The sequence below is a fragment of the Vicugna pacos genome, chromosome 26, assembly GCF_048564905.1.
Source record: "Vicugna pacos chromosome 26, VicPac4, whole genome shotgun sequence".
Taxonomy (NCBI): domain Eukaryota; kingdom Metazoa; phylum Chordata; class Mammalia; order Artiodactyla; family Camelidae; genus Vicugna; species Vicugna pacos.
The window spans coordinates 7,165,714-7,188,436 of record NC_133012.1 but is presented as its reverse complement, the minus strand read 5'-3'; the positions used below and the strand labels follow the sequence as shown (position 1 = coordinate 7,188,436).

The following is a 22,723-nucleotide window of genomic DNA, read 5'->3' as shown; positions in this document are numbered from 1 at the left end:
TTTTTTTCATGATAGCCATTCTGACAGGTGTGAGGAAGCATCTCTCTGTGGTTTTAATGTGCATGCTCCCGAGGCTGAGTGCGGTTGAGTATTTTCTCATGTGTCCGCTGGCCATCTGTATATCTTCGGTAAAATGTCTGTTCAGATCCTCTACTCATTTTTTTTTTCATTGGATTTTTGGTTTTTTCAATGTTGAGTTGTGTGTGTTCTTTATATATTTTTGATACTAACCCCTTAGCGGATGTATTGCTTTCAAACCTTTTCCGCCTTCAGTAGGAGGCCTTTTCAATGTGTTGATAGTTTCCTGTACTGTGCAAAAGCTTTTTAGTTTGCACTCCCATTTGTAGTCCCATTTGTTCATCTTTGCTTTAGTTTCCCTTGCCTGGGGAGAATATATTAAAAAAAAAAAATCACAAAGATCTATGTGAAAGTGTATACCACCTAGGTTTTCTTCTACTAGAAGTTTTATGGTTTCAGGTCTTACATTTACCTCCTCAATCAATTTTGAATTTACTTCTTTATATAGTGTGCGAAAATAGTCCAATTTGATTGTTTTGCATGTAGCTAACCAGTTTTCCCAAAGTCATTTATTGAAAAGGCTGTCTTTTCCCCACTGTGTATTCTTGCCACCTTTGTTGTAGATTAACTGCCCATATACATGTGGGTTCATTTCTGATCTCTCTATTTGTTCCATTGATCTATGTGTCTGAAATGTATCTGGGGGTTTTTAGTGCCATGATGTTTTGGTTACTGTAGCTTTGTAGTATAGTCTAAAGTCATGGCACATGATACCTACAGCTCTGTTCTTCTTTCTCAAGCTTTGTTCTGTCTTAGAAACCACAGATATGTTGAGTACATTAGCATTAGCCTTTAGAATGTTTAACATCCCACTTCCTGATAACAAAGTGTTGAACTGACCATCTGCTGTTCTTTCATTTATTCAATCAACATATGACAAATGCCTACCAGAAAGTGCACTAGGTACTGAAAATAAATTAATAAGTTGGACAGGAGACACTTTAGATAAGTTTGTAGTTAAGTGAGTAAGGATTTGAAATACTCTATGTCTAATGGAATCTATTTTGTTCTTTTTTTTTTAAAACAAAATTTTAATAGAAAAGATGTGGTCTTATGCTAAGCAGTAAGATATAATTAGAGGCTTGAGGAAAGAAGAGAATCTGTTTTGAAAGGTGAGAAAAATCACATGAGGGGAGAATGAAAAGGTTACCAAGCAGAGCTGAGATTCTAGCTGTGCTCTCTGCCCTGGAACAGGAGAGGAGGAAAAGAATGTTATCACTGTAAAGTCTATTCCACTGACAGTGGAAGTCCAAGTACATTGCCAAAGTCAGCCCTATGCACAGTCAGATAACAAAGGAATCTTTCAAAAGCCTGAAAGAGTGCACTGAAATATTGTCATGAGTTCCAAGCAGATGAGAGAGGAAACAGAATTGAAAAGATATCATAGGAAGCAGAATAAAAAGAATTCAGGATCTAAAATCAGTAAAAGCTTCAAGGGAAAAACCAGTAGGAATTGAGAAAGGGGAGTGGTCGAAAGAGAGGTAATTGTTGTCTAAGAGAGGAGGGTTTTAGAAGTTTGAGATGATGGAATATTATGGTTCTGAAAATGGCTCCTTGAGATAGAGTAAGGGCAAAATACTTTTAAGGAGAGGAATTCACAGCACTGTACAATAGAGCACTGGAAGGCCATTAGTGTGAACTGGACACACACTCAGAACATTAGGAGTACAGTGAGTGATCTGGAAGTTGGTGGAAGTTGACTAGGAGGAGAGGAAGAAAGTGCATTTACTGATGCATTAGTTTCTGCCGTGAGTCCTGGACTAGGAGGTAGATGAAAACTACATTATAGTAATAAATGAGTAAACAAACAACATATTTTAAGGCAGTGACAACTATTATAAAAATGAAGCAAGGTAATGGAATTTAGAATGACTGGACGAGGGACGCACTAGAGAAGAATCATCTCCCAAAGGAGGTGACGTTTAAGCTGAGGCATGAGAAACCAACCAGGCAAAAAGCTGGGGAAGAGCATTTTCGGCGAACGTAAAAATGTGCGGAAAATCCCTGAGACAGGAAAGAGTTCCTTGTGTTTAAGAAAGAAGAGACCAGCATGGTTGAAATATAATGAATGAGGCAGAGACTGCTAGGAGGTCTGGCCTAAGAAGAGGTGAGGGTCAGACCTCTGGGAGCATGATCATCTATGAGAAGGAATTTCAGTGTCATTTTGGGAAGTCATCTGTGGCTTCCAATGGGTGGGATAGACTCCAGAGTAGGAGGGACTATTAAACAGAGGGGGAAATCATACTTTTGGAATGGGCGGTGACAGCCAAGAGAATGGTGAGCCTGCTACTGGTCTTAAAACACTGAGAGTGGGAAAAGGGAAACACGCTGGGAAATGCAGGAAAATTAGGAGTCAATATCCGTTTCCTATAACCTTCTTGGGTGTAGAGAGTGTCTAAAAAATCAGTAACCATCAAGCCTTTCTTTATTCACGCACCACGACAACATAAGCAAGGGCCAAAAAGAGAAGTTGCCCCCACCCCCACCCTGTGTTCCATCACCCCCCACCCCAGAACAGCAACGAACGGGCAAGGGTCCGGAAGAAGCACCACAGATAAAGGAAACCATCTCACTGCGCAAGAGCCCCAGACATAAGGCTTCTGTCTCTGTATGAACCCGCCCCACCAGCTGGGAACTGGGGTAGAAAGTTACCGAGTCCCAGTGGAGAAAAGTGCCTCCAGGTCACTGAGCGGACGCCCCTGGTTAGGAAGGTAGACATGTATGCATATGAGCACAGCTGGGCCAAGGCTGGGGGTTGACGGGTGGGCGAGTCTTTGACAGCAAATCTCTCCAGAACACTACGGTGATTTGGCTGTGCACCAAGCCTGGACAGGGAAGGGCAGCTTCTCTCCACGAGACCGGATGGACAAAGCCTCATTGGGCCTAAAAGATCACACACAGGATTTTGGCCTGGAGCCACTCTCCTTAGGGAGACATCAAATTTTTAGTAAAGATGGAGAAGCAAATCTGAGACACGAAAGTGAGAAGGATGGAAGGAGATATCTAATGATGTGCTGGCACGACGGTGTCTCTGAAAGCTACCTTTCTCGGGGAGAAAAGAGAGCTGTTTGTGTCAAGCCCAAGGGTCTACTGGGTGTCACTGTGGTCACCGCAAGAAGACTACGCAGGGATAAGAACTGAAAAGGCTAAGACTGTCTCCTAGCGGCATTTGGGAGTTGGTTGCCAGCACAGCAGAGAGTAGGTCGGGGCTGTGGCTGAGGCACACGGGGCAGGTAAATGGAATAATAAAAATGTGGGATTTTAGGACACGGTACTGGGCTGCATCAATTAACAAAACACATCATGCCTTACGTCATACTTTGTATGTTTCAAAGTGTGAAACTCTGGTATTTATATTGTTTTACTTAATAGCTCCCCAGACCAAGTCATTCTGAAAATTACAGCTTCTCGCTAGAGGATTTAAGAACCAGCCCGATAACAGAGAAGCAAACGGAGCTTTGACCATATCTGGAAATGTGAGTTCTAATGGGGACACCTCCATGCTGTAAGTTTGTCATCCCTCTTTTGAGTTTTGTGATAATAATTTAATACAAATTCCAGCAAGGTATGTGGCCCAGTTTTGTGATTTTTGTAGATAGGAGCTCAGTAGGTGAGGGAGAAAAAAAGCCCCATTTTGACATTTTAATCCCTCTTGGTGTCAGGAAGGTGCCGAGAATCCACACAGGTCACCCCGGAGCACCGGCTTCACCGTGTTACTCACTGTCCGTGGGTTTCCTTGTTCCCCGCGCTTCTCCCAGCCTGGAGTGTTTCCTCCCGATGGTGTGTCGTCTGCTTTCCAATTTCAGGTCTCACGTAGGTGTGTGTGATTTCACCCAAAGCTTTCTCTAAACAGCACATTCTCCTCATTTGTGACTTGGCCAGCTTTGTGTTTTCTTTTCGCTGGCTTGCAAAAGCTGTGGGACTCAAAGAATGAAAGTAGGGTATTCAGATGAGAAGTAGCGTAGCAAGGCACAAGGGGAAATTTCACATGTATATTTTAAGCATTTTTTAGGAGAAACTGTCTTTACAATAGGTGAGGACAATTTCAATTGTCATTTGCCTTGCACAGCTGCTGAAAATCAGGTAAGATTTGATGAACTTGGCTCCCTCCTCCCTCCCTCCCTCCCTTCCTTCCTTCTTTCCTTCCTCTCTCTTTCTTTCTTTCCTCTCTCTTTCTTTCTTTCCTTCCTTCCTTCCTTTCTCTCTCTCTTTTCTTTCTCTCTCTCTTTTTCTTCCTTCCTTTCTTCCCTTCTTTCTCTTTCTTTCTTCCTTTCCTTTCTTCCTTCCTTTCCTTCCTTCCTTTCCTTCCTTCCTTCCTTCCTTTCTCTCTTTCTTTTTCTTTCTCTCTTTCTTTTTCTCTTTCTTTCTTTCTTTCTTTCTTTCTTTCTTTCTTTCTTTCTTTCTTTCTTTCTTTCTTTCTTTCTTTCTTTCTTTCTTTCTTTCTTTCTTTCTTCATTTCTTTCCTTTCTTTCCTCTTTCGCAGGGTCTGAGTCATCCTGGATCAGCATTAATTCTCTATTATGAAGGTACAGGAGGAGAGAACTACCCCCCACCCCCACCCCATCACCCTGTGCAAAGCAAAGGGAGTCTTCATCTGGTCCCAGGACTCTGCTTTTTATGGAATTTGTCAGGCTGTTTCTGTTTTGACTGATTTAAGTGATAACATTCTTCTTTTTTTTTTTTAAATTATTATTAGAAACAACAACACTGTCAAATCCTTTTCATTACTTTTTCATAAGTTCTAGGATTTAGTCTTGTTGCTGCAGCCCCTGATGTTAAAATAACATTTACCCTGAAGCCCTCATCAAATTTTCAGGACATCGCTATTATTTTTAACCCATCATCAAAGCCATCTCCTCTGGCTTGCCGTGCTGAGGCTGGAGCAAGAAAATTATCAAAGCATCAGTACTTCTCGGGGTGCGATGGTACCATCTACTCTCTCCCAAGATTAGGAATAACAGTCTACTGGCACTGGAGGTTAAAAAGTAACCCTGACACTTTCACATGTAAAGTAATTTTTTTTTTTTTTTGCTTGCTGCCCTTTACTTACTGGCTTGAGAGAGACTTGTGAAGTGGAAAATGTCTTTGGTGAGTGCGCAGAGGCTGCTCCATCTACCTGGTAGCCCGGAGCCGGCATCTCAAAGTGGAGACGGCTGAGCTGGGCTCTTCAAGATGAATCAGAAGAGCCAAAAAAGGACATCGCGGATGCGGGACCAGCATGCGTCCGGTTATACACTCAGAGGGTGAAATACTTGGGGGGAACATCTAAAACTTTATCTTCTCACAAACCTCATTCAACAGAATACTTTTTCTTTAGTAGGTTTTCAGGGGTTCTCAATATTATTTCACAGCCCTGACGTACCTGAGAGAAAGGATGGCTCTCAGGTAAAAGTAACTCTTAGTGCTGTAGCATGTCACACTGTACCTGCATCTCCGCAGGAAGGAGGATCCTGGGGTCCAGTTTAGAAAAATTCCCGAGAATGATTTTGACAGACTCTGGTTAAGAATCCCAGACACAGGTGCTCCCAGACCAGGGGGACCAGTCCGTCTCACCTTTCCCTGGTAAACTGATAATTAAAAAAAAAAAAAGTGTAATAAAATAGAAATTAAAGGATCAAAATGATAAAAGGAGAAATCTTTTCAAGCAGATGTAGGAATAGGTAGGTTTCACGTACTATTTAAAACACACCCTTATATGTGGAATCCCCCCCAAAAAAGGACACTATGAACTCATCTCCAAAACAGAAACAGACTCGCAGACTTAGTAAACAATCTTACGGTTACTGGGGAAAGGGGGTGGGAAGGGATCAATTTGGGAGTCTGAGATTTGCACATGTTAGCCACTATACATAAAAACAGGTTTTAAAAACTTTCTTTTGTATAGCACAGGGAACTATGTTCAATATCTTGTAATAACCTTTGATGGAAAAAAATGAAAAAAATATATGTATGTATTTGCATGACCGGGACATTGTGCTGTACACCAGAAGTTGACACATTGTAATTGGCTGTACTTCAACTAAAAAAACACACCCTTATAAATAAACAATGGTTCTAATAATAGTCCTGATGGAGAATTCATTTTTTTCAAGATTTCTCTCCAAAATTCACACTTTTGGAGAGCATCTTTAAAAAATGGTAGCATGAACAATGGGGATTAGAAATATTTTACAGTAAGTTATTATTTCCTAATAAAATAATGGATAAAGTGAAAATAATTTTTCAGAGGATTTTGCTTGGTATCATTATCAATTGAAATGAAGCTTTTCTCTTATTTGCTTCAACTGTGTATTAAAAAAATAATTATACCTTTCTCAGGAGAATGTTTACCATATGGAAGAGCTGGGGCAGAGGAAATAGAAGAAGAGAGATAAAGATGTTCCAAAATATGAAGGTCTCTGGAACAGTCCTTTTTTATGTTGTCCGTGGCGTGATGAGTATAGGAGCTGCAAAATGATCAGACAGTAAATTTAGAGCCAATAAAAAGGAGACACTTCACAGGGCATGTAGCTTGCTTGTAGGAATTGCTGACATGGAAGGTCAAGGAATTAAATACTGGGGTTGGATTTATACTAGAGTCGACTGTTTTTATGGCCGAGACAACATTTATTGGTATGCGAAGATAAAGTTAATCAAGTCCTGTGCTTCATGATGGGGAAGCAAAGATTACTTCTTGAAAGTTCGGCAGGGATCTTCCCCAGAACTCCACCGCACACACACTTACATAACCACTTAGTTTCGCCTCCTCTCTGGAGGTTATTAGAAGTTCAGGGAAGATTTGATGAACCCACAGGCTTTAAAGAAAAGTTGAACATCACCCTGAAGCTGTCACATTTTCTGGGGTGCAGTCGATTTACAGTTTGGATTTTCACAAAGACATAAAAAGGTCTCATTGCATGGTTAATTACTGATTAATTTGAGCCCAGTGTTTCAGAGCTTGGGTTAACTGAATTAGAAACAACTGAAAATTAAAGGTTGAAGACAAATAGGGTAGCCACTCATGAGCAGAATAAGGTCATAGGAAAAATAACTAGGGTTCAAATCCTGGCTCTACCACATAGTCTCCCTGTGACCTTGGCCAATGATTCACACTTTGATCTCACATCTTTCTTTATGAAGTGGCGGTTTTCAAAGTTAACTTGGACTGTTGTGTCAAAATTAGACTTAATATGTGATTCTCATTGGAGACCATTTAGTCCCTCAGGGAAGATTTGATGATGTCTGGAGACATTTATGGTGGTCACTACTGGGGGAGAAGGTGCTACTGGCATCTAATGGGTAGAAGCCCAGGATGATATTAAACAGCCTATGATGCTCAGGGAAGCCTCCCATCCAACCCCAACAAAAAATTATCTAGACTAAAATATCAACAGTGCTGAGTAAGAGAAACTGTGGACTATTAAGTGTATAGAATCATACTTGGCAGAAATAAAGAATGGTAATGGTTATAGACCAAACTGTGTCCTGCAAAATTTGCATGTTGAAGCCCGAGCCTCCAGTACCTCCAAACATAACTGTATTTGGAAAGAAGTTGTTTAAAGGGGTGATTAAGTTAAATTGAGGTCTTCAGGGTAAGCCCTAATCCAGTAAGGCTGAAGATTAGGACATGGAGAGAGAAACCAGGAGAACTTGTTCACAAAGACCATGTGAGGACACATGAGAAGGTGACCCCTGCAAGTCACGGAGGACATCAAACCTGCTGACACATTGATCTTGGGCTTCTAGCCTCCAGAACTATGAGCAAATAAATTTCTGTTGCTTAAGCCATGATCTGTGGTATTTTGTTAGGGTAGCCCTAGCTGACTAATACAGGAATGACTATTATTATGATAATTATTTAAAAGTATTTGGTTTGGAAAAAATAAACTACGAAACTCAGAACTAGAATACCTACTTTCTATTGGTAATCTAACAGCTTGTAACTCCGTTAGCAAAAGAGTAACTTGAGATGGTTAAAGCAAATTAAAAAATGGAAACGCTTAGCTCATGGATGTGGCAAAGTGTAGTATTAGGAATCACAGCCATTAAGACTTCACCCAGAGTTTACACAGATAATAAATTTATATTACTTGAACCCAAACTGACCAGGACTTGACACTGTGAACCTTGTGGGTGTCAGCTGCTGTCACAGATTTCTGAGTGACATCTCTACAAGGCACAGAGCCAGCAAATGAATATTATTATTAAAAGCTGATTTTTTGGTCCCAAGTGCTAGATGGAACCCCAGTCCTGATCCAGACCCAGGCGTCTGCTCGGCATGAGGATTCTTTGCGTCTTGCTATTCTAAAGCCTGCCACCAAAAAGAAACCTCTTCATGATCCGGTCCCCCAGCTCACACCTTCATTTGGAATGCTGAGGTGTTACTGCTCTGATGATAAGAAGCCGGGAAAGGCACCAAGGCAAGTGTTTCTCCTGGAGCCTAGAGGAGAAGTTGCTTGACCAATGTTCTCCTACACATTCCCTGCTAGGCTGTCTCTCGACTTGTTCCTTCCAAAGGGAAATTGATCTCGGACATCAGGCAGGAAGGGGGAGAATGTCACTAACGTTTGTGGACATTAGGTGATGTTTTTATGAGAATGGAGCATTGCTGTGGTCACCATGGGCTTATACTCAATTAGCAGAGTAAAGTAGTGATTATGGGAATCCACAGTTTGAGGAGAGAACATAAAACACGTAGCGTCTCACGCCCATTGCACTAGAGACAGTGAGCAGAGACCAGTAAGGGCAATACAAAAGCTAACCAACTGGCCATTTATGAGAATTAAAAAAGGCATCCCTTTTGGTAGACATATGGAACATTCATTTTCTTATTGGAAAGTTTGGAGAAGATAGCATTTGATTCTGGCAGGCAGAGCTCAGCACGCAGGCTGGTTGAATTTCCACCTTGGAAGACACCCCCTCCAGGTGTCCTAGTGCAATGAGTCAGAATGTTGGACAAGTGTACATCCAGGGTTGCTTACAGCCCTACCACTCTCAGGTTATCAGTGGAGAAATTGAGGTCTGGAGAAGTAACATGATGTATCAACTTCAAACAGCTGGTTGGTCATGCCAGGGGCCTTCAGGAGGCAACCCAGTAGCAGCGCCCCCTAGCTGACGTGCTTTCAACTGCACAGGGAGTACAGCCAAGGCCAGAAGAACCAGGAGATGAAACAGCTTACATTTCCCACCCACAGGATTATGAACTAAATAAATACATGTCGTTTTCACCCACTCTGCTTTGGGATGATAGATTAGGCAGCAATAATGAACAAATCCAAATAGCATTTTTCTTATAGTGTTTAAATTATCAAGGACGTTATCTTAAGGTTTTTTTTTTTTGAAGGGGGGAGGTAATTAGGTTTACGTATTTATTTACTTGTTATTATTATTTTTAATGGAAGTACTTTGGAGATTGAACCCAGGACTTTGTTCATGCTAAGCACACATTCTACCACTAAGGTATACCCTCCCCTCATTACCTTACGTTTAAACAACTCCAGGCATCATCATGTTCTTACACAAGGAGACCTGCAGAATTTTCTTTTTCAGAGTACAGAAGCATCCTTATACACAATTTTAAATTTATTTTATTTTATTATGAGTCTGTTTCTGTTTTTTAAATTTTTAATTGAAGAATAGTCAGTTTACAATTTTGTGTTAATTTCTGGTATACAGTATAGTGATTCAGTTATACATATATATGTTTCTTTTTATATTCTTTTTCATTACAGGCTATTACAAGATATTGAATATAGTTTCCTGTGCTATACAGTAGGACCTTGTTGTTTATCTGTTTTACATATAATAGTGTATATCTGCAAATCCTGAACAAATTGGACAAATCCAATTTGTCCCTCCCCTCGCTCCCCCCCGGGAATCATGTTTGTTTTCTATGTTTGTGAGTCTGTCTCTGTTTTATAAATAAGTTCATTTGTGTCATTTTTTAAGATTCCACATGTAAGTGATATCATATGGTATTTTTCCGTCATATAAAATTTTAATTTGTCTCGAAAAGCATTATTTTTGTCCAAAATGTTGAGAGGTAGTTTCAATAAACAACACAGCAAAGAACACCTGTAAATAAATGATAGCAAAATAGACTGGAATACATGTTGTTTATTTCAAAAATTGCTCTTTTACAAAAGACTGTAAGAGAATTTGAAAGAGCAGAGGAATTATTGGAGAGCAATTTGATGACAGTCTACAGTTTGCTGTTATTAATCATTCATATTTCCTCTAACACACACACACACACACACACAGAATCAATCTTTCCTCTAGCAATAGCTTTTCCAAGGGCAGTCAGCAGATCACGGTACACTTTACCCTTCTCCAGAGAACAGTATCAGCCTCAGGCCGCTTATTGTCCCCAAATGTTTTCTGTTTCGTCCTAGTGTCAGAAACAAGTCCGTTTATCCTGACTGACACTGACCTCTGCATCGTCAGATGAATTCTGACAGAGTACAGCTTGCCCCCTGTCTCAGATTGAGGCTCCAGGAGGAAGCTGTGCTGGGTCCCCATGGCAGATGTCTGCCTAATGGGCAAATGGGGTATGGTTTGCAAACAGAGATGGATACTCTTGAAAGCAGTTTGCTTTGGCTCTTGCTGGGAAACCAGGGTCCAGATATCACAGAGGATTGAAAAATCAGGTCACATGTGATGGAAACTTGAACAGAGGCAACTGTTGCTTTTTTTCTATCTGTTTATAGATTTTTTTCCCTGTTGAAATAGCTTTCAAGAGCTGCAGGCATGAGGAAGTTTGGCAGACAGGACAGTTTCTTATTTCTTTTCAGCCAATTGTTCCTGGATGTATCTTTGGCTGGGTGCCGGACCGAAGGCATCTGCCAGTTCCACCGTAGGTTTTGATAAAGAAATTGTGTTATGAAAGAGAGTGTGGGATTGTATACCATCTCAAACTCAACTCCAAGTAATCCACACAGGGAGATCAAACAGAACAGTTTTCCTCCAATTATTCTACAGAGTCATGGAGATTTCATGAAAAGTTAAATTATATTTACTTTGAGGGGGCAAAATATAAAAGATCAGCAAATTAAATCTTCTTACATATTCAATATGCCTTAAAGAGAGCAGGATTTTACAGATTAAGAAGCTGAGATTCAAATACTTGAAGCTGGCAAGCAAGTACTTTCCCCCAAAGCAGGTAAATTTAGAGGTCTGGGGTTGGACAAAGTTAATCGTGCAAATTAGAACACAGCAGATTAATTTCTCAAGTATTTTCTTAGAGAAATTGGCAAATGCAATTTCTGAGTTGTAGAAATAACATCTCAATTTTTGGCCCTCAACAACTTTTCATTTCTAAATGAAATATCTAATTCTAAATTAACAATCTATTTATTGCAGAAACCAACCTTCTGCCCCATAAGGTAAATTGTGTGTGTGTGTGTGTGTGTGTGTGTGTGTGTGTGTGTCTCACTAGTCTCTGCCCTCAGGCTCCAAAATCGAAAATCTTCCATTATTAGAAAGATTAACTCATATATGACTTTCAATACTATCGGTTCCTTAAAAGTTATGTAAAACTAGGCATGACAGCGTTCTTCAAAACCCACAGAATGAGCACAGAATGGCTGCCGATTAAATTTTTTCCCAGAAGTCTCCCAAGTCCTGTGTGCTCTTTTTTGCCCTTGGCAAACATCTCCAGCATTACTCCTTGCCACTAAACTCCAGCAACTCCAGCCTTGTTTCAGTTTCCGGGGTCCATCCATCCCAAGACTCAAGAGTTTTCGCACTTGCTGTTCCTGCAGCCGAGAAAGCTCTTCCATGCCCCCATGAGGAGACTGGCTTCTTCTCTTTCTTCAGTTGTCGGCTTGTAAATCTCCTCCTCAGAGCGGCTTTATCAGACAGCCCAATCTAAATCTTCCCTGCCTAATATCTTCTACCATAGCAACCTGTTATTTTACTGATTAGCCCTTAAAACAGTTGGTTCTCAAGTGGGAGAGATCGTGCCCTCCGGAGAACCCCTGGCAACGTCTGGAGACATTGCTGGTTGGGAGGGGAGGGCTTGCTAGGGGGCGCCTAGTGGGTAGAGGTCAGGGATGCTGTAACGGCTCCCGCAGGGCGCAGAACGTCCCGCAGCAAAGCATCAATATCCGCAGTGCTGAAACTGACCGTTCAGGAGGTCATTAACAGGGCGCGGCCGCAGGCTGACCTGCGCGCTGCATCCGGGCAATCCGAGGCGCCTCGCCCCTCCCCGCCCTCGGGATGTACGGCCCGCCCGCTGTGCCCACAGGGGGAGCCATGTTTAAGGACACAGCCTGGAGAGGGCGCCGTGTCGCTGAGACTGGACTGTGTGTGTGTGTGTGTGACTGAACCCCGTTCGCGCCTCTTTATAAACGTAAGATTCCTGGGGGCAGGTGCGGAGCCCTCCTCGTCTCGTGGTACCCAAGACAAGCGTCACGTAAGTTCCTTGCTTGGTAAACATGCCGCCCACCCGTGCGAGTGGTCTCTCCCCCTCTCTTCCATCTCTCCCTGCCTTGGGGTGACGGGGACCCATTTCAAATTTCACCCGGGAAGCTCCCTGCGAGGCTGCGAACCCACAGTTTGCCAGCCAGCCAGCCGGGAGACCGAAGAAATGGGCTTTAGGAAGGAAGCATCCGCCCGGGGAGGGCCAGGTTGGCCGTGGCCTCTCTCCGTGCGCGGGGGCGGCCCGTTTGTGAGCTGCCTGTGGTCCAAACGCGTGACGACGGGGACGCCCCGGAAACGCTGGCTGCTTCGGGGCGCTTGTGTGAGGGACTTGTGCCCTGTGACTGCGGAGGCACCGTGCCGGGGGTCAGCAAGTCCTGATGCAGGAAGTCTGACCCAGCCACATTTAAGGACAACGGCTTTTCCAGGCAAAAACCAAGAAAAAGCCAGAGAGAAAAGATAGGTTGTAAACGTAGCAGGAGGCAGTACTGTATGAGGCATTTGTGAAACGATTCCTCTCATTAAAATCAAGAGGTTTCCTCAAGGTTTGAGGCGTAATCTGTTCTGGTCGGGAGAGGACCTGCGAACATAATGTTCAAGAGACAGATTAGTCAAGGTGGCTCAGCCCCCAGAGCTAAAGGACCTGGAGTGATCACTAAAACCAGAAAAGGGGCTACAGCCTGATTACTTGCAGTGGTAGCACCCCAACTTTTTTTGTTTATTTTTAGAGTAGGTACTGGGGATTGAACCCAGGACCTCATGCATGCTAAGCATGTGCTCCACCACTTGAGCTGTACCCTTCCCCTTCCCAACTTTTTGATTATGATGAACCCATGTTATTAAAATCTTTTTGAATATGCACCCCAATAAATGCACACACATTTATTCATAAATAATATGCATACAGGACTGATATTAGCATACATCACAAGGAGCCTAATTCACTTCAGCTGCAACTCATTAAGAAACACAGCTAAGAGACATCCATTGATAGTGCATATAAATTCATATTTTAAGTGCTTTACTTAATAATTTCTAAAAATTCTGGAAACTCCCTGAGAGCCCTCATTACATTGCCATTGTTTATCACCCTTGTGAAATTTCCAAAAAATATGCAGAAAAGGTCGATTGTCAACTCCATCCATTTTTGTTGTCCCCACCTAGTCATTTGCATTATCATCTTTGGTCAGCGGTGTTTTTATTCAGGAATATATTAAGCCAGTTGTATATTTTTGAGGGTCAGTTTCGTTACGACTAGACACTACAAGGCATAAATCCGCTTCAATGGGCAAATGTAAACTGCACAATGTTGCAACACTCTAAAAGCAAAGAGAGATACCACTGTTGGGCCATCAGTGTGGCAGACGCCTCCTCTTACTCGGCACTTCATAGACTACAAATGACGTGATCCCATGAGGGCAGGAAAAAAGTTGAGAATGAGCCAATGTGACTCTATACATAATTTCTTTTGTTTCCCTGAATGAAAAAGAATATTAAGGAAAGTGCTAATATTTTCTTCCCATACATCTTCCACAAAGGAGGTGTACATGCCTCTCTTTGGGCATCATTGACCTAGAGAACAAGAAAGATGCCCATGTGTCCTTTGACCAAGAGTGGGGGACCTGAGGGGCAGACTCCTCCAGAGAAAGCCCAGCCCAGGGCTGATGGGCTGCTTTATCCCATGGAGTACGTCTGCTTTCAGCTCTTTGAGGGTAAAGAAAGGAGCTCAATTAATACTCCTTAAATGAATGAAAGAATAAATGATCACACAGAGAGAAAAGACATTGTGAAATAGTCTCACCAGTGAGAGAAAAAGGAACAAAACGACCTCACGTGAAGGTACTAAATCCTAGTGGGGCGATCATCAGGCTTCAGACATGAGCACAAATATCCGTAGCCAGTGACATTGGAGGCTCAGGAAGTACATATCCAACAAGGAAAAACACAAATCAGTGTAGGAAGAGGTGAGAAAGAAGCCTCGTAGCTTTTTTTTGCTTCTTTTTATTTTTATCTACCTGTCTCTGCTTATATATATGGCTTCCATCAATCTAACAGACCATCTCACATAGGACATGAGGAAAGAAATGTTAAAAGTATTGCTAATGTCTTTGTGAACTGCAAAAAGTATTATTTAACAAAACAACAGCAAACAAAAAAAGTCATTAACTGAAATGACCTTGTCATTTTGATTAAATCCTGGCCCCAGAATATTTTTATTTCTAGGATTATTTAACGGTGTCTTCTGAATTAAGATATAACAATGAACCAGTGATTCAGTTCTCACTCACCTTAAGAGTAAATAAACCAATGACCATTCAGATCTTGCTTCTGAGTTTAACACTCTCGGGAAAGATGGGTTAGTGAGGCAGGCACAGTTGTTCTGGGTGGACAGTGGCAGGACCAGCAAAGCTAAGAGAATTGAGCATCAAGTCAAACGAGGCATAATCACATTCATATTCATACATTACCTTGGGATTCTGACTTTTTTTTTAAGAAGGCTCACAAAAATCCAGCACAGGCTTGCGGTAGTCTAGAGGGATGGGTACTCTTTATTCTATGACCAGCCACATCTGTCTTAAAGAAAACATATGATTTCATAAGCAGCTTGTCCCAGGGCAGCACTGGAAGAGGAGAACTTCACCTTGGCCACTGCTACCCTCGCAGAAGCCTCTTTGGCTTGGTGTTTAAGAACCTGGTGTAGCAAGTACTCAGCAGGGCAGGCCAGCGTTGTTGAGATGGAGGGGATGAGATAAACCATTCTGTGTCTTCTCACTAATCCAAGGTCACTGGGGCATTATGTAAACTGTTAACTATATCAGCATTTGAAATACCCTAGCAATGCTTCCCCCTCCCCTTTTTTTGTTTACAAATACTTAATTTTTGCTCTTTGCTTGAGCCTCAAGATACAGAACTCCTTTGCATATTTTAAGACGGAATTTCCTTGATGTAGGTGACCTGCTATATGCAGGTCCTATAGTGGTGTCCATTCAGGAGCTGCTCCGAAACTGTCATCCTGAAGGCGACTGCTATTGAGAACCAGAACAGACCTGTCCCGGACCTGGCTCTGTCCCTCTAATGCGTTACTTACACACGGGAATTACTCATAATGGACGTGTGTCTCATGATCTGATGGGAAATGATGAGTCCAGTCGGGAACACCTGTGTTATGCAGAAAAGACTGAGAGTTTTTGATCAATGAAGTATCCACAGATGCTCTGAAATCCTGTGCTCAGTGGGTGATCCTCATCTCTACAAATAGCAATTGTCAAACAGGAGATCATTAAAATATATAAAAGATTTGATTCAGTGAACTACCACCTGATGAAATCAGAATGTGTATTTGGAAGGAGGTGGGTGGCGAGCAGGGAGAGTATAAGGTAGAAATTCTTAAACGTAAGTAAATGACAGCAATTTCTGCCTTAACCTCTTCAGCTCTGGTTGCTAAGTTACCGTGACATACCACTGTGTCTGCTTCTCAGTTTTTGGTCTTGGGCCTGACAGTTTGATTAATTCTCTGGAGTGCAAAATCTGCACGTTGAATATTTAAAAATTACACATGCACACATGCACACACACATACACACACACATACACACATATATACACCCACTCACCCGGCACCCCGTTATTGCTTCTGATTTATAAAATCTGTTTTATAATTACATTGACATATGTAGTTGGAAACCTGAAATGACACTTCATTTTGGGGAGAGAAAATTCTCTCGTGTGTGATGTTTGTTGAAATTTTTCTTTAACTGTAGCACCCAGTTCACTCTTCTCTGACAGCAGACCCCCCCCACTTTTAATGTACATTTAACCCTTAACTTCACGCAAAACAGAAACATCAGTGTTATTCAGGAGTTGTCTTTGCTTTTTTCTTCTTCTGTATGTCTTACGTGCTGTGTAGTTGCGTTCAAAGGTGTCCATAAATATTACGGCAAGCTGGCTGGCTAGTGGGCTGAGGGCTGTCAGATATAAGAGAGTGTGTCACTGTCAGCTAGCGAGCCCCGTGGAGGCTCAAAAATCCCAGGGCATGGCGCTAATGATAATATAATGTAGTTCAATGTGAAAAAACATCCTAAAAAAGCACACCCAAAATGGTTTCCAAGCCATGCTGCCGTCCTGTTCCGCAGCATTTTTGTGCAATGATTCTGTGGTCCAAAGATATAATGCATTTTTCTCCCAGTCCGTGTTTGTCTTCCTTATGCTTCAGGTTTTCAAACGAAAAGGATAACTTAACATCCTTATCATTAAAACAAAATGAGTTTTTGTAACGCTGATAGGAAAGAATTCATAGCAGAGTGTCTACCGTACATGAGTAAATGCAGACAGACGTAGTCCACGTGGTCTGCAAACGCTGAACTTTAAAACTTACCTTTTTCTTATCACTACTGCATTGTTATCCAAACTGGCTTCTGACCTCCAGAGACTGGCCAGAGAAGTTAGAGCTAGGATTCTGCTGCTCAGGTGGCAAGGAGAAATTCTGCTTGGTTTAGTCTTTGAAGTGTTGTATCATTTTTGCAGTGGAGAATTAAGACCTGGCTGTTCTTCTGACCAAGGAGAAGTTGGTAATGTCTGGAGTTGTTTCATAAAACTAGAAACTTGCCTGTGTTCATGCTTCTTCTGAAGGATCTTCCTGCTACACTATCCAAAGCTTCCTTCCTGCTATCAAAATCTGTTCCCTTGTCTGTGTTCTAGATCCCATTCTTTCTCAACTTCCCAGGATTGTTGCTCTTACAGATAATCTCTCTTTGGACTCCACCATGAGTCACTCTCACCTTTAGTGGGTCATTCTGAGCAATAGATAAACATGCTTCTGAATCTCCCATCTTTTCAAAACCTTCTTTGAGATATTGTCCCATTCCTTTGCCCTCTTCAGAGACAAAGATCTTCAAACAGTTGCCTGCACGTGCTGTCTCTCCTTGCCCAGTGCCATTCACTATTTATCCTCCTTTCACTTTAAATGAATTTTTAACTTGCTGCTTTTCCCCCGGCTCCCTCTTCTCCTCCTGTAAATCCCACCATTCAAATGAAACTGCACTTGTCAAGATGGCTCGTGACCTTGGTGATTGCAAATTTTGAGGGTCATCTTCCTCAGCCTCTTGGCGGCTCCAACACTACTGGTTTTCTTTTCCCTTCATTGTCCTCTTCTTTTTAGTCTTTTCTGCTGATCATTTCTCTTCTATCCAACATGTAAATGTTGGAGTTGCTAAGGACATTCTTATCTATTCTTGGGTGATACGTTTCATTCATATGACTTTGGGTTCTTTTTTGTTTTTAATCATTTTTTTGTTGTCTACAAGAAAATTACTTTATTTTTTAATTGAAGTATAGTTGATTTACAATGTTGTGTTAGTTTCTGGCATACAGCATAGTGATCCATTTATACATATAATATTCTTTTTCATTATAGGCCATTACAAGATGTTGAATATAGTTCCCTGTGCTATACAGTAGGACCTTGTTATTTGTCTACTTTATATATAGTAGTGTGTATCTGCAGATCCCAAACTCCCAATTTACCCCTCCCCACCCCCTTTCCCCTCTGGTAACCATAAGTTTGTTTTCTATGTCTGTGGGTCTGTCTCTGTCTTGTAAATAAGATCATTCATGTCCTTTTTTTAGATGGTTTTGAATATGTGTATGACTTTGAATTCTGTGTATATGCTTGTGATTCAAAGACTTTCCCCAAATACTATGTTCAGATGTGAACTCCTGATTTCTCTCCCCACTCTGAATTTGCTCCTCTGTCAACCATCCACATCTCAGTAAAAAGACTTGTCATCTGCTCAGTTGCCTAAGCAAGTTCCTTAAAGGCATCCCTTACTGCTTCTGTACTTAACATCCTACATCCAAGCCCAACTGATTCTACCTCTGTAACGTATTTCAAATGCGCCCCCTTCTAGGTGGGAGATGGCAATCATGCAGATGGTCTTATTGCTTCCACTCTTGATCTGTACCCTCTCCATTCCCCATTCCAGAATCCTGTTTTTGAAATTTATCACGTGACTTTCTAATTAAAATGAAAATCTCTCCAAATCTCACGTTACAGATCCATTCACATTATCCTCTGATCACTCTCCTGATTTCTGCTTTAGGTCCTTCCTGTTTGTAATTCTGGCTAGAACACAGACTGTCAGCCTCATACAACTTCATAAAACTGGCTTCTTCACCTTGCTCTTAATTTAAACACAGTTTCCCCTTTTTGTAGTAACGTAACCTTTTATGGATATTTCTCTATTTGCTCACTTGCTCTTTTATTGGCTTTCTTCTCCTTAGACTGTATGTTCTATGAGAGCTAGGACTACGTTGTTATTATTCACCATCGTATCTCCAGTGCCTAACAAAGCACCTGGGAAGTAACATTTGTTGAAAAAATAAATAGATGAAAGATTGCTGTCACAGACATGGGAAATGCTTGGGAGGTGGAAGGGCCATGAAACGACATAAGTCAGCTAGGGAACAAGGGTTTTTGTTGACGAGTGAGCCTCTCCTGGGTATCCCCTGCTGAGGCAACACTCAACTATCATTTACAATCGTGACTATGGGCCGATTTCTCTTTGAAAAAGAGAAGAGACATATTACAAGGACAAAGAGAATCTGTACAAATACATGTGTTTGTTTGACTAAACCTCTTAGACCATTTACGGTGAAGTATGCCTCCCATCATTGAGAAAACACAGCCAAGTGTGTGCATTTGCAATGCTACAGAAAAATGGTCTAGATCTGGACTCCGGGATAGACCAGATTTTGTGGAGACCCACCGTGTACCGTAGCTCAGAAGAAGTCCTAAGGCAGGATGACAAACCACATGGAGGAAAAGTTGACAAAGTGTTCAGTCCATCAAATTCTTGTATCACATGCCTCAGGAAAGAGTAGTTTTCTGCTTTCAAAGCCAAGAAAGCCAACCTCTGCTCAGCAGGGTTGGCTCAGCTTTCCCGTTCCCACTTTTTTAGGCATGGTTCTACCAAACACTTTCCAATCTGAGACATAATCGGTGTCTGTGATGGAAAGGGCATGATGCTTTACAAGTTAGAGCTCAAGTTTTTAAGGCTGAAAGTTACAGAATTATGCTTAGGGAACTGCATTTTTTTTCACTTATGTTTGATAGGTGAAGAACCACAGATTGCTTTAGGTGGTACAGGTTAAACCCTGCTCCCGGTAGAAAGGTAGTCAAGCCAAGTAGAAAAGACTGTTCAGGCCCCCCACTCAAAATAAAAGGCTACATCACACATTGGAAATTGGGTCTTATGTAACTTTCCTGCTGTGGCTTGAGAGGAGGAGTCAGAAAGCTACCAATAATGAGAACTAACCAAAAGGCACCCCTTTGCTGAGGTGGATGGAGCTGCCTTTCCTAAAGAAGGAAAGAAACAATGAAGGAAAGAAGGGGAAACAAATAAGACAAGTCCATAAAAACCATCTGCAATATAAATGAGAATTTAAGCTGCAGAAGAAAAAAGTACTTCCAAAAATGATTCATAATTGGATACAGAAGTAAATTCCATCAAGTATGTAGTTTATATGCTCCAGAATACTTATAAGAACAGACTCCAAAATAAGAGATAAGAGTTAACAAAAAGTAATAACAATACTGAAATTTTAAAGATGTCGATTGAGAGGCAGGGAACTGGTGGAGAGGGTGCAGAGAGAGTAAAAGCATGCTTTTCCCTCCTAATATTTATAGGCAGGAAGCAGTAAATTATTTCCTTTGTTATATTGATGAATTGAGAAAGTATATGATTTTCAATATTTGAGAGTATGTACTATTAAAATTTGATGTATATTTTCCATCTTATTAGGGAAATAGAAAAAAGCAAATGAAAGATATTTATAAAACACCATACAGCAAACAACAGGAGGCATTAAAAACTAAAAGCATAAGAAATATTTGACGTGTCACCTTTTAGAGGTCAAAGGCTTGTATTAGTTAAAACAATCAAACCCCAACATTTATACAATTTTTACAAGAAGTACAACTATGAGAGAATTTTAATCAGTTACAAAGTGGGACAAAGATCCCAAGGAAGAGAACAAGAGCTGCTGCCCGCATCGAAGTAGAAATCAGTTCCAAAAGCAGTAGGTGGACAAAGATGCTGATTTCAAATTGATGGGAAATTCCACAATGAAGATATAACAGTTATGAACCTTGATACACCAAATAATGGAGAATGTAAATATAAGCAGTGAGGGCTTTTAAATATACAAGGAACACTTAACGTAACCATAGTAGTGAGGGTTTTTTTTTAAAACACATCTTTTAGGTTTTGAGAGATCATTTAGGGAAAAAGAATAAATGAGATGAATTACTAATTCATAGAATTACAAATATTTCTTAAGTATGCTTGGCATTGTGCCAGGCTTCAGCAGTGCAGTAGTGAAAAGGACAAATAAAGTCCTTGTGCTTTGGAGCTTAGTGTAGCTGGAAAAGCTTATTCATAAAGATGCATATATATATTGAGAATGTGCATTAAGAACATACATGCGTATATTTGTACCCACTGGAGCATATATGACCTAAATATTCATGACAATTATTTTAAATGAAGATAAATGAGAAACATAAGAACTTTCCAGTTATTATATAGGTAAAATTCTATCACCATCATATTCTAACAATAGAAACTGATTACAAAAATTAAAGAGACAAAGCTTTATTGACTAAAAAAAAAATCATATCTTAAATAAAGACGGGAAGAGCTCTTTATTTATATGGTTGTTTGTAGCATGTTGTCAAATTTATATTCAGAGAAAAATTTATATTCTGAAATATTTATTAAAAATAAATTAGCCAGTCATTTTATTCTACAGATTACAAAGAGATCAGGAAGATATACCAGATAATTTAAAATTAAAAATAGGTATTCGTGAATTAGAAAACAGGAAACATAATAGTGATATGTAATAGCACAAAATATGTGAACATACAAGAATAAACTTAAGGCATGTGCCAAAACTATATTAAGAAATATATGTGTTTATATATACATATCTGTGTATATACATACATTTACATATATATTTATGTAAAAATATTGTTAGCATAAATATCAAGGAATAGATTTTTATGTATTACTTAGAAATAAATTTGACAAGTCATATACATTATCTATGTGAATAAAACTACAAAGAAATCATAAACCATGATGTATATAAATGGAGAGATATATCATGTTTCTGAAAGGGAAAAATCAATGCTGGAAAGATATCAGTTCTCACCACATTATTCTGTACTTTTAAGAAAATGAAAATTTCCAACAGGATTTCTATTTTTTTGGCAGGGAGGGGTCGTTCAGGAATTATTGGTGGAATTATTCTAAAATTCATCTAGGAACAAATTGGTAAGGAGAATGAACTAAAATATCATTTTAATTTTATTGTGGTTATAGGTGTCTGTGTTCTCCAGCCAAAGATCCCAGCAGTGCAAACATCCTTCAACACTGGGTTTATAATTCAGTGAATCACTGGAGATTGTACACCCTGGGGAACGGAGGAGGGGTGCTCAGAAAGAAAGTGTTATCAGATTGGGGCTTTGATTGGGTGATTTGTGGGAGGGTCGAAGGAAAAAGGTTTATTTCGTATTGAACGCTGTCAGAAAAATAGGGACAATTCTATAACCGAGTTTATTAGCAAATCTTAGCCAGAGAGACAAAAGCTGTGCTAAAAGAAAAAAGCAGCATTCACTCATACTAGCCAGGAGAGGGCGATGTTCGGTATTTTGTGGATCCAACAGTGACAGTGACAACGTTTAGACCGTGTTATAAAGTGGTCTTGGTCTGTCTCACTTGATCACAGTCTCACACTGACTTTGTCCGAAGTTGGTGTTCTGTAAGATTATTTATGTCCTGCAGAAGAACAGCAGAGCCCTGCTTTTAGTGACAGGCCTGCTTCTAAGGTGCCTCTGGGGTCTTCTTGTAATTTTTCGGCGAGTTCCTGGGTCCCAGAGGCTGCCTTTTTTTCAATCTTATTTGGACTTAAACATCTTATTTTGCCTATTTTTCAAACTATTTAAAAAATAACTTCTTTCTTTTTTTTTCTGACTTCTTGAAGTTTTACAACTTGTTTCTACTCTCTTAGTGGTTACTCTTACCATTTTTAACATCCTTTACTTAAAAAATCTAGTTAGCAAACATCTCTTGCCTTTTACGACATGGCACACAAACTTTGAAATATTTTAACTCTGATTTACTTTCGTTTCCAGTGTTAGTGCTTCTATTTTGGCCCCATCTCATTTTTAAACACAACAAAT

The 22,723-nt window shown here is 40.6% G+C and overlaps 2 long non-coding RNA genes across 3 annotated transcripts in view; one reads left to right on the top strand and one right to left on the bottom strand.

Annotated features, from left to right (window-relative positions):
• Positions 1–6,436: 6,436 nt before the first annotated feature.
• Positions 6,437–15,638, bottom strand: LOC140689444 (uncharacterized). Of its 2 annotated transcripts, none has more exons than XR_012064385.1 (3): positions 15,566–15,638; positions 14,766–14,886; positions 6,437–6,524 (listed from the first exon to the last, which is right to left on the bottom strand). It is a non-coding gene; the product is annotated as an uncharacterized lncRNA (long non-coding RNA). The 2 variants fall into 2 exon arrangements; XR_012064384.1 differs by lacking the exon at positions 6,437–6,524 and adding an exon at positions 12,948–13,057.
• Positions 12,117–22,723, top strand: part of LOC140689445 (uncharacterized) — a 220,974-nt gene continuing 210,367 nt past the window's right edge. Inside the window, exon 1 of the long non-coding RNA XR_012064386.1 lies at positions 12,117–12,472. This is a non-coding gene — a long non-coding RNA (uncharacterized lncRNA). The remainder of the gene's footprint in view (positions 12,473–22,723) is intronic.